This window comes from Trachypithecus francoisi, unplaced genomic scaffold, assembly GCF_009764315.1.
Source record: "Trachypithecus francoisi isolate TF-2019V2 unplaced genomic scaffold, Tfra_2.0 Lachesis_group11, whole genome shotgun sequence".
Classification (NCBI taxonomy): Eukaryota; Metazoa; Chordata; class Mammalia; order Primates; family Cercopithecidae; genus Trachypithecus; species Trachypithecus francoisi.
In genome coordinates this window covers 118745103-118757527 of record NW_022681456.1, presented here as the reverse complement: position 1 = coordinate 118757527, position 12425 = coordinate 118745103, and the positions used below count along the sequence as shown (strand labels likewise).

Sequence of the window (12425 nt, the reverse complement as noted above, 5' to 3'; positions counted from 1 at the left end):
CTCGGCCTCCCAAAGTTCTGGGATTACAGGCGTGAGCCACCACACCTGGCCTGCCTACAGAATCTTGAACCTAGTTTTTAAAATTCTATTTCTTTCCTCCTTCCCTTCCAGTGTCCACCATATCCTAGCCACAGTGCCAGGTACTAGGAAAACAGTACTGAAGAAAGAGTCAGATGCTCTTTTTGCTGAACTTAGCCTTAGTATTGTATTGTGATTGTGTTTCCTACTGGGCAGGGACCACGCCTAGTTCGTGGATATAACTAATACCTTACAGGGCCCATACGCAATAAATGTTCAATATCTGTCACTTTCTGAAACCTAAGATGTGTCAGGCATCTTGACCTGTATTGTTTCTAGTTCTTTGAACAATCCCAAACAGTGGATATTATTGTTTCCAATATGAGCCATGGTGACAGTTTGCCAAATCGGCCCCTGACTGTGAGACTTTGGACAAGTTGTTCAACCTTCCTGTGTTTCAGCCTTCTTATCTGAAGACACACAGTTATCGTACAGCATTGTGAAGTTTAAATGAACTATATCCTGTGGCTCGTGATAACAGGCAGTAAGTGTTAGTCATTAGAATGATCATTAATTGTGGCTATTAGCATAGATGAAGACTGGCAGCATGCCCAGATCATACAGCTGGTAAAGGGCTAAGTAAAAATTTGAAGCCAAAATTGGATTCCAGGCCTCTGCCCTTTACAGTAAATACACTGTTATGTGTGCGTGTATGTATATATGTATAATTCCGTATTATATTACTCATCCAATATGTTCCACGCAACAAGTATTATGCAAATGAGCTGTCAGGTTCCAAGCTATTTTCAAATCGGCAACAGGCAGGTAAGAAGATATGACATTCTTGTTTTCACCAGTAGGTGGCAGAAGGAAGAAAAGACCACTCCAGAGAGGGAAGGAGTTTTAATTCGGAGGGAGTGATTCACAGTGGGCTGTGGCTGAGGCACAGGGGCGGATGAGTCAGACTCCTCGTATGACTGCAGTGGAGGACAGCCCCGCCAGGACTAGGGGTCAGGAGTCAGGGGTCTGGGTAGGGAGGAGAACTACCTACAGGTATGTGAAGGGTGTCAGCCTTCAAGAAGATCTAGATTGACCCAGAGTATGGGGACTGGGAGCCCCGAAGTAAAGGCAAGTTCAGACGCAGTTGGAAGAAAAGGTCGTTCCTCTATCATCTCTACTGCACGGTCCCCGGCTGTGGGCCCTCCTCATCAACTTCCAGACACTTGGTTCTTTTCCAAAGCCTGCCCTTCCCTCTGAGATGTTGATGAAGCCACTTGCCCTGTTTGCTCCTTTCCCCGCCCCCTACCCCAGTCTGTAAGCTAGGAATACTGTTTCCCCGCTTATCCCAATACACGTTGTTTGTGAGCCATTGGCCCCCCTCACTGCTTCCCTCTCTCCTAACTGCGTATCCAACCAGTAGGCTTGGTCCACAGCCCACGCTCCTGTATGAAATAAGCTTGGTGCTGGGTAACCTGTGAGCTGCTTGTTCATTTTATCCTAGAGACATGTCCTTCAGCCCAAAGTGATGGGAGTTGTCCTTCTGGGTCCAAAAGAGTAGTAGCAGCAGTCAAGCTTGGTGGTCATTTATACTGGGTCAACTCTCACTGATGCGATGCTGGCTTTTGTCCTCAGACATCTTTTGGGGGAGGAGTCCACTGGTAACTCCTGACATCTTAGAAACCCTCTTACCCAAGCTATTAAATCCAGTGCCAACTTAAAACCAACATCCCTGTGGCGATTTCTGGGTGGGTCAAGAGTGGGGACTATCCAAAGGTTTCTTATTTGGCATATGTCTATTTGTACATTCGTAATGGTTGTTGGTTTGGTTTTAAATAAGTGATTCTTGGATGGGGCGTGGTGGCTCATGCCTATAATCCCAGCACTTTGGGAGGCCAAGGCGGGAGGATTGCTTGAGGCCAGGAGTTTGAGACCAGCCTGGGTAACACAGCAGAACCCTACCGCTACAAAAAATAGTAAAAAAAAAATTAGCTGGGCATAGCAGAGCCTGCCTGTGGTCCTAGCTACTTGGGAGGCTGAAACAAGACAATCACTTGAGCCTTGGAGGATGAGATTGCAGTGAGCTATGATTGTGCTGCTGCATTCTAGCCTGGGTGGCAGGGCGAGACCCTGTCTCTAAAAGATAAATAGTAAACAAGTGATTCTTTACAGTAGGGCTGAGGAGAGCCTCCTGTGTGTTAGGTATTTGCCAGGTGACTGGCATCTATTATTTCTTTTACTGGAGGTCATGAGTTATTTCTCAAGGAAACTGTGAATCAGAAAAACTTGTTTGTCATATTTTAAAACTACAGCCTAGTCATTCTTTTTTTTTTTCTTTTTCGTTTTTGAGACTGAGTTTTGCTCTTGTTGCCCGGGCTGGAGTGCGATGGTGCCACCTCGGCTCACTGCAACCTCTGCCTCCCAAGTTCAAGCGATTCTCCTGCCTCAGCCTCCTGAGTAGCTGGGATTACAGGCATGCACCACCACGCCTGGCTAATTTTGTATTTTTAGTAGAGACGAGGTTTCTCCATGTTGGTCAGGTCTCTAACTCCCGACCTCAGGCGATCCGCCTGCCTCGGCCTCCCAAAGGGCTGGGATTACAGGCGTGAGCCACCGCGCCAGGCACAGCCTAGTTATTCCTTATTCTTTCTTCTGTGATTTCTTAAATTCATCCAAGGGTGTTCAGGAATTTTGTAGGGTGAGCCTATGCTGACAAAATGAAGTCGAGCACCATAGTTTTGTGTTTTTACTAAATCTCCAGAAAATAAATGTGACCTTTGGACTGCCAGAAGATTCGCGTTGAAACCTCACACAAAATCAGCATGTGAAGACAGAGAGGATGTTGGTGATCGCCAGAATCTGTTCATTTTTCCTTTGAAGATACTTAAGGGAAGTATGTGTATGTTTATAGGTTTGTATATGTTTTAGAGTGTGCCAACAAGCTTTAGCCACTTAAAGACAGACACTGAAGACTCCCTCTGTTCAAAAAAAAGTTCTGGTGGAATTTTGTTCATAATATCTGCCTGAGAAAAAACAGGCCCTGCTTTTCAATCTTGAATACCTAAGTCTCCTTTTTGAATAGAGTAGTGGGGGCTGGGTGCAGTGGCTCATGCCTATAATCCCAGCACTTTGGGAGGCCAAGGTGGGCAGATCTTTTGAGGTCAGGAGTTCGAGACCTGCATGGCCAACATGGTGAAACCCCGTCTCTACTAAAAATACAAAAATTAGCCGGGTGTGGTGGCTTGTGCCTGCTAATCCCACTACTCGGGAGGCTGAGGCATAAGAATCACTTGAACCCAGGAGGTGGAGGTTGCAGTGAGGCAAGATCACGCTGCTGCACTCCAGGCTGGACAACAGAGTGAGACTCCATCTCAAAAAAAGAGAAGAATAGTGGGAGTAGTTGGGCGACAGAAGTATGCTGTAGAGAAGCCTGGCTAGCCTAACTCATTTTCCTAGTAAATGCCAGTGATGGCCCTAACCAGGCACTAGGGTCTATTGCCAGTGTGGCCTGTGGGTAAGTCACAGTTTGTACCTCACCTCTTCAGCATCTTTGTCTGGGTGACCTCAGAATTATGTGTGATCACCAAGGGCAGCCTTGAAGGGGACGAAAGGGCCTTACAAGGACAAGCCTGTGGCTGACAGGGTTTTGTGGGAATGACAGAAGGGCAGCCCACCTGGGCGGGGTGCTGGGAGAGAGGGTAAAGGGAAGAAGGGTGTCATGTTCAATTTTACAGCCTGTCCGCAAACTTCGTGGTTTTATGGTACTCAGCTGGGTAGTCATTTCCTGCCCGTTCTCCTACTGTGTTCTCCAGAGTCCCTGAGTCACTCTTTGGCCAGTGGCCTGCAGCCAGGGCTCATTTCTCTTCCCGATGGCCTAGAGACGTTGTTTCCAAAGCGGGGTACAGGCATCCAGGGACAACATATTGCAAGGCGGTCTGTTGGGGTGTAGAAGACACTAGAACATTTATCTGTATTTAACCCATCCATTTCTAATGTCTATTTTTTATGTTTTATAGTGTAAAGTTTTGCTGTAAACAATTCATAATAAATACATATGATATGGCATATTTATATATATATATAATGTATGTAAATTGTTTAACATGCGTGCAAGTATGTTAAAGATATTATGTTGAATAGGGATGCATATCAAGAAGGTTTGGCCAGCCTGGCCAACATGGTGAAACCTCATCTCTACTAAAAATACAAAAATTAGCCGGGCATGGTGGTGGGCACCTGTAATCCCAGCTACTCAGGAGGCTGAGGTGCGAGAATGGCTTTAACCCAGGAGGTGGAGGTTGCAGTGAGCTGAGATGGTGCCACTGGATTCCAGGCTGGGCGACAGAGCGAGACTCAGTCTCAAAGGAAAAAAAGAAAGAAAGTTCAGGACTATAGCCCTGGGGAATTATGCTGACAATAGTCCTTTTTTATTTTTACATAAGTTAACCCATTTATTAAAGGCTAGTGATGTTTCCAGTGGTGGAAGAACATCTACTGGTCTTTCGGTTCCTTCAGTCTTCTGATGGTAGACTTTGCTGTGGCAGCAGAAGTGGTATTGTAGATTCAGCCACCACCAGCTACTGTCTTCATGTAGGAACCGCAGTGCCAGATCCCTGTGTCTCGTCTTTTCGTCTTGGTTTTACCACAGAAAGAGCAAGTGTACCTGACGTGCTAGCTGGTTTCAATTTTCTTCACCGTTTTCCGTAGGGAGGCACCACCATAGCGGATCCTGTATTTACCGACAATTCCAACTTTATTGGTGCATTTAGCCATGTCAGCGCAAACTAGATTTGAGCCCGCAATAGTCTTTAAAAGCATTATTTTATGTTTCATTATGAAATTAACTTTTTTTTTTTTTTTTTTTTTTGGAGATGTAGTCTTGTTCTGTCCCTAGGCTGGAGTGCAGTGGTGCAATCTCAGCTCACTGCAATCTCCGCCTCCCGGGTTCAAGCAAATCCCCTGCCTCAGCCTCCTGAGTAGCTGGAATTACATACAGGAGTGCACCACCATGCCCGGCTAATTTTTTGTATTTTAGTAGAGACGGGCTTTTATCATGTTGGCCAGGATGGTCTCGATCTCCTGACCTCGTGAACCGCCTGCCTCGGCCTCCCAAAGTGCTAGGATTACAGGCATGAGCGACTGTGACCGTGCCCGGCCCAACTTTATTTTCTTTGAGACAGAGTCTCACTATGTCGCCAGGCTGGAGTGCAGTGGCATGATCTCGGCTCACTGCAAACTCTACCTCCTAGGTTCAAGCGATTCTCCTCCCTCAGCCTCCTGAGTAGCTGGGATTACAGGCATGCGCCACCATGCCCAGCTAATTTTTGTAGTTTTAGTCGAGACGGGGTTTTACCATGTTGGCCAGGATGGTCTTGATCTCTTGACCTCATGATCCATCCACCACAGACTCCCAAAGTGCTGGGATTACAGGCGTGAACCACCGTGCCCGGCCTTTTTTTTTTTTTTTTTTTTTTTGAGATGAAGTCTCACTGTGTTGCCCAGGCTGGAGTGCAGTGATTCAATCTTGGCTCACAGCAGCCTCCGTCTCCTACGTTTGAACTGAGTGGGGGCTTCAAATTCTGGTTTCAAACCAGGATGATTCTCCAGTTCCTTGAGAGTTTATAGCTGTGTGAGCTATTTTCACTGTTCCCAGAGCCTAATAGAAACCTTCTATGTACCCCAAATAAGCCTGCACAGGCCAACTTTAAGGTCAGGTGTTTTGCATTCATTAGAAATGTTAGGAACTTGGAGTGGGCCTCTCATGCTGTTCAGAATGTGTGGTTATGGCCTGAGTGTGGAGTGGGCAGGTGCTGCTTTGGGGCCTGACCTGCATCCCAAGCCCCTTCTATCGTGAGGGAGTTCTGCGAGAGGAAACATGGGGAACACCACCTGCCATAGCCCCTGGACAGCACCGACTTTAGACCTGGGCAAGTGAGAGCCTTCCCCAGGCCTGCTCCTCAGGAGTCTCCACACTTTGGAGTGTGTTTCTCAAAATGTTCTAGCTTTCCCTTGTGTGCTTGGGACATGCCAGGGCCAGCAGGCAAGAGAGTTCCAGTTGCTCCCAGCCTTTCCAACATTTGGTATTGTCAGGCTTTTTGATTTTAGCTATTCTTCACTGTGGATATTTTTTCCCATGGGAAATCTCTCTCTCTGTGTATGTCTCTCTCTTACCCTTCTCTGTCTCTCTTTCCTTCTCTCTTGCTGACCTTCTCTCTCTTTCTTTCTTTCTCTCTCTCTCTCTCCCTGTCTCCTCCCCACAACACATTTACTGAGGTATCAAAAACATGGCTGGGTGTGGTGGCTCATACCTGTAATCCCAGCACTTTGGGAAGCTGAGGCAGGCAGATCATTTGAGGCCAGGAGTTCGAGACTAGCCTGGCCAACATAGCAAGACCCTGTCTCAAAAAAAACCCATATACATATTTGATTTCATAGGTTTTGATTTGATAGCTTTTGACATATGTATACATCCATGAAGCTGTGACCACGATGAAGATAATGAACACATCCATCATCCCCAAAATTTCCTCGTGCTCCTCGTCATCCCACCCTCCTGCCTTTCCTTCCTCCTCTCTGCCCGACACCAGGAAACCACTGATATGCTTGCTGTCAATATACAAAGTAGTTTGCATTTTTAGAGTTTTGTATAAATGGAATCATATAGTGTTTTCTTTTCTTTTTTGCTTTTTAAGACAGGGTTTTACTCCTGACACCCAGGCTGAGGTGCAATGGCATGATCTCGGCTCACTGCAAACTCTGCCTCCCAGGCTTAAGCAATTTTCCTGCCTCAGCCTCCGAAGCAGCTGGGACTACATATACATGCCACAGCGCCTGGCTAAATACAGTGTATTCTGTTTAAAATCTGACCTCTTTCACTTGGGATAATTATTTTGAGTTTCATCCATGTTGTGTGTTTCAATAGTTCATTCGTTTTTATTGCTCAGTAGTATTCCATTATATGCATTTATCATAATTTATCTATACTTTTCTTTTTTGGTAATGTCTTTGGCAAGATTTGGTATCGGGGCTTTTTGCTGGCCTCATAAAATCAATTAAGAAGCATTTCCTCGGCCGGGCACAGTGGCTCACGCCTGTAATCCCAGCACTTGGGGAGGCTGAGGCGGGTGGATCACCTGAGGTCAGGAGTTTGAGACCAGCCTGACCAACATGGAGAAACCCTGTCGCTACTAAAAATACAAAATTAGCCAGGGGCGGTGGCTAATGCCTGTAATCGCAGCTACTCAGGAGGCTGACACAGGAGAATCTGCTTGAACCCAGGAGGCGGAGGTTGTGGTGAGTCAGGATTGCGCCATTGCACTCCAGCCTGGGCAACAAGAGTGAAACTGCATCTCAAAAAAAAAAAAGAAAAAAAGAAATGTTTCTTCATTCTCTACTTTCTTTTTTTTTTTTTTTTAGACAGAGTTTCACTCTTTTGCCCAGACTGGAGTAAAGTGACGTGATCTTGGCTCACTGCAACTTCCGCCCCTTGGGTTCAAGTGATTCTCCTGCCTCAGCCTCCTGAGTAGCTGGGATTACAGGCGCTTACCACCATGCCCGGCTAATTTTTATATTTTTAGTAGAGACAGGGTTTTGCCATTTTGGCCAAGCTAGTGTTGAGCTCCTGACCTCAGGTGATCCACCCGCCTCAGCCTCCCAAAGTGCTAAGATTAAAGGCATGAGCCAACGCGCCCGGCCTTTCCATTTTTTGAGACAGAGTCTTGCTCTATCGCCCAGGCTGGAGTGCAGTGGCAAGATCACAGTTCACTGCAGCTTCCACTTCCCTAGGCTCAAGTTATCCTTCCACCTCAGACTCCCAAGTTGCTGGGACCACAGGTGTGTGTGCCACCATATTTGGCTAATTTTTGCATTTTTTAAAGAGATGGGGTTTCACCATGTTGTCCAGGCTGGTCTTGAGCTCCTGGGCTCCAGTGATCCTCCTGCCTTGGCTTCCCAAAGTGTAGGGATTACAGGCATGAGCCACTGCACCCAGCCCATTCTCTATTTTCTGAAAGGTTTGTGTAAACATTTTTTTATAAACAAAATATTTTTCATTCTGAATTATACAAAATCAAAACTTAAACAAGTACTATTTATAAGATCCACTAATGTTATATTTTTAAATAATATGATTACATAATAGCTTTCTTTAAATCTGAGTTCACTCACATTTGATTTTTTTTTTTTTTTGAGATGGAGTTTCACTTTTCTTGCCCAGGCTGGAGTACAATGGTGTATTCTCGGCTCACTGCAACCTCTGCCTCCCAGGTACAAGCGATTCTCCTGTCTCAGCCTTCCAAGTAGCTTGGATTACAGGCATGCACCACCATGCCCGGCTAATTTTTTTGTATTTAGTAGAGACGGGGTTTCATCATGTTAGTCAGGGTGGTCGCGAACTCCTGACCTCAGGTGATCCACCTGCCTCAGCCTCCCAAAGTGCTGGGATAACAGGCGTGTGCCACCATGCCCAGCCTTGTTTTATCTTTACTAACTATAATTACCAAGTTGTAAAAACGAACAATTACAACCACATTCTTGGCAGAATTTTGATGTCTGATAATACCTGGATATTGGACAGCATCCAATTAAAACATCAGTGTAGCTTTCATGCATTAAATAAAGTATTTTACTCAAGTTCCCAAAACAAACTTGTGTATGTTGGGTTTGAATGGAAGCAAAAGGCCAAGTTAAAATATGAAAGCAGATCGTTTTTATTTGGTGGGAGCTGAAATGAATATTTGCGTTCTAATCAGACACCTGTGCCATGTGGCATTTTCCAAACTTTTAAGATTCTGCTAGTCTGAACACTTCACTGCTTTCCACCTTTGTTTTGCTCTTCTCTTTTCTTGCCTTTCATTTTGCCTTCAGACGTTTTCTTTTCTTCTTTTTTTTTTTTTTTGAGACAGAGTCTTGCTGTGTCACCTGGGCTGGAGTGCAGTGGCACTATCTTGGCTCCCTGCAACCTCCACCTCTTGGGGTTCAAGTGAGTCTCATATCTCAGCCACTCAAGTAGCTGGGACTATAGGCGTGCACCACCACACCCGGCTCATTTTTGTGTTTTTAGTAGAGACAGGGTTTCACCACATTGGCCAGGCTGGTCTCAAATTCCTGGCCTCAAGTGATCTGCCTGCCTTTGACCTCCTAAAGTGCTGAGATTCCAGACGTGAGCCACCGCCCCTGGCCTCAGCCTTTTTCTTTACCTCTACTTCTTCCATACTGGGTACTGCCCATACTGGTCTAGAAAACCCTTTTTTCCTCTTAATATCAGCCTCCATTTTTGTGTCATCTTTTTCATCTTTCACCACACATGCATTTCCTCTTGGCAGTGTCTGGCATCACCACAGGTCCTGTCTCTTGAACGTCTTTCCTTAAAACATCGCTGTCTACTTTGAGAATACTTTCAAGTCAGCTGGGCACCTTTGGGGCATTCTTTTTTCTTTTTTGAACAGGTACCTTTCTTTTCCACCCCCTCTGACACACCACATGATCACGCTGACCAGAGTTTGGTTTGTGTAAAATTGCTGTTATTTCTTCCTTAAATGTTGGATAGAATTGAACAGTGAAGGCATTTGGATTTGGGATTTTAATTGTTAAATCATTTTTCTTCTTTTTTTTTTTTTTCTGGACAGGATTTTGCTTCATCACCCAGGCTGGAGTGCTGTGGCACAATCATAGCTCACTGTAGCTTCAACCTCCTGGGTTCCCTCCTGGGAGCGATCCTCCCACCTCAATCTCCAGAGTAGCTGGGACTACAGGTACGTCCCACCACACCTGGATACTTTTTGAATTTTTTGTAGAGTCAGGGTCTTGCTGGGTTGCTTAGGCTGGTCTCAAACTCCTGGCTTCAAGTGATTCTCCTGCCTTGGCCTCCTAAAGTGCCAAGATTACAGGTATGAGCCAGCATACCTGGCCTGCATCCTGCACATACTGATACACTGTGTTTTCATTATCATTTAGATTGAAATGTTTTCTAATATCTTTTGTGATTTCTTTTTCGATTCAAGGTTATTTTGAAGAGTGTTGTTTAATTTCAGAATATTTGAAGATCTTAAAAACATTTTACTTAATTATATAACCTGGGCTGGGCATGGTGGCTCACACCTGTAATCCCAGCACGTTGGGAGGCGGAGTTGGGCAGATCACTTGAGGCCAGGAGTTCGAGACCAGCCTGGCCAACATGATGAAACCCTGTCTCTACTAGAAATACAAAAATTAGCAGGGCATGGTGGCACATGCCTGTAATCCCAGGTACTCAGAAGGCTGAGGCAGGAGAATCTTTTGAACCCAGGAGGTGGAGGTTGCAGTGAGCTGAGATAGCGCCACTGCACTCCAGCCTGGGTGACAAAGCAAGGCTCTGTCTCCAAAAAAAAAAGAAAAACCATAACCTGAATGAATTTGATCCTTTGCCATTTTTTGAGGCTTGTTTTATGGACTAGCATATAGCCCATCTCCTTGTATATTCTATGAGCCTTCAAAAGAATGTATACTCTGCGATTTTTGAGTATGATATTCTGTAGTCAATTAAGTCAAACTAATTGGTAATGCTATCAAATTTTCTATGACCTCACTTTCTTCCCCAACTTATTCTAACAATTACTAAGAGGGGCTATTAAAATCTCCATATATTTATGGATTCATTTATTTCTTTTTAGTCTGTTAATTTTTGCTTTACATATTTTAAAGCTGTCTTATTAACTGTATACAGATTTAGGATTTTTATGTCTTAACTAATTAAATGTTTTAGTATTAAGAAATATTCTTTATCTCTAGAATACTCTTTGCTTGAAAGGTATCTTATCTGGGCCGGGTGTGGTGGCTCACACCTGTAATCCCACCACTTCGGGAGGCCAAGGTAGGCAGATCAGGAGGTCAGGAGTTTGAGACCAGCCTGGCCAACACGGTGAAACCCCATCTCTACTAAAAATACGAAAATTAGCTGAGCGCGGTGGCAGGGGCCTGTAATCCCAGCTACTCTGGAGGCTGAGGCAGTAGAATTGCTTGAATCCGGGAGGCAGAGGTTGCAGTGAGCCAAGATTGCACCACTGCCCTTCAGCCTGGGTGACAGAGCAAGACTTATGTCAAAAAAGAAAGAGAGGCCGGGCGCAGTGGCTCAAGCCTGTAATCCTAGCACTTTGGGAGGCCGAGATGGGCGGATCACGAGGTCAGGAGATCGAGACCATCCTGGCTGACACGGTGAAACCTCGTCTCTACTAAAAAAATACAAAAACTAGCCGGGCGAGGTGGCAGGCGCCTGTAGTCCCAGCTACTCGGGAGGCTGAGGCAGGAGAATGGTGTAAATCCGGGAGGCGGAGCTTGCAGTGAGCTGGATCCGGCCACTGCCCTCCAGCCCGGGCGACAGAGCGAGACTCCGTCTCAAAAAAGAAAAAAAAAAAAGAGAGAGAAAGGAAGAAAGAAAGAAAAGTAAAAGAAAGAAACAAAGAAAGAAAAAGAAAGAAAGATGCTTTATCTGATATTAATATAGCCACGAACAGGTCAAACATTGCTTTTTTTTTTTTTTGAGAGGGAGTCTTACTGTGTCATCCAGGCTGGAGTGCAATGGTGCGATCTTGTCTCGCTACAACCACTGCCTCCCAGATTCAAGTGATCCTCCTGCCTCAGCCTCCCAGGTAGCTGAGATTATAATGTGTACCACCACACCTGTCTAATTTTTGTATTTTTAATAGAGACAGAGTTTCACCAGGTTGGCCAGGCTGGTCTCAGACTCCTAGCCTCAAGTGACCTGTGCGCCTTGGCCTCCCAAAGTGCTTGGATTACAGGCATGAGCCACTGCACCCAACCCAAATATTGTTTTCTTAAGTTTAGTGTTTGTACAATATATAATTTTTTACTATTTTATTTTCAACTTGGTTGTGTCTTTATATTTCTAATGTGTTTCTTGTAAACAAAGTAACCTGAGACCTTTGTTCTCTATTTTCTAATTGGAGGGGCTAGTCTATTAGCATTTTTTTTTTTTTTTTTTTTTTTTGAGACAGGCTCTCATTCTGTTACCCGGGCTGGAGTGCAGTGGCACCATCATGCCTCACTGAAACCTCGACCTCCTGGGCTCAAGCAGTCCTTCCACCTCAGCCTCCTGAGTAGCTGGGACTGTAAGTATGCACCATCGTGCCTGGTTAATCTTCAAACTTTTTCTGTAGAGATAGGATCCCACTTCATTGCCCAGGCTTGTCTCATTTGTATTTAATATGATTTTTTTTGTATTTTTAGGTTTACTTTTAACATCTTAAAAAACCCATAATATTTTTTTCTACTTGTTCCATCTGTTGTTTGTTTCTCTGTGTTGTGGGTCTGTGTCCCTGCCCAAATCTCATGTCAAATTGTAATCTCCAGTGTTGGAGGTGGGGCCTGGTGGGAGGTGACTGGATCATGGGAATGGATTTCCCCTTTGGTGCTGT

The 12425-nt window shown here is 45.1% G+C and overlaps 1 pseudogene; it reads right to left on the bottom strand.

Moving 5' to 3' along the window:
* Window positions 1–4506: 4506 nt before the first annotated feature.
* On the bottom strand, window positions 4507–4788 carry LOC117091107 (annotated as a pseudogene).
* Window positions 4789–12425: the final 7637 nt, after the last annotated feature.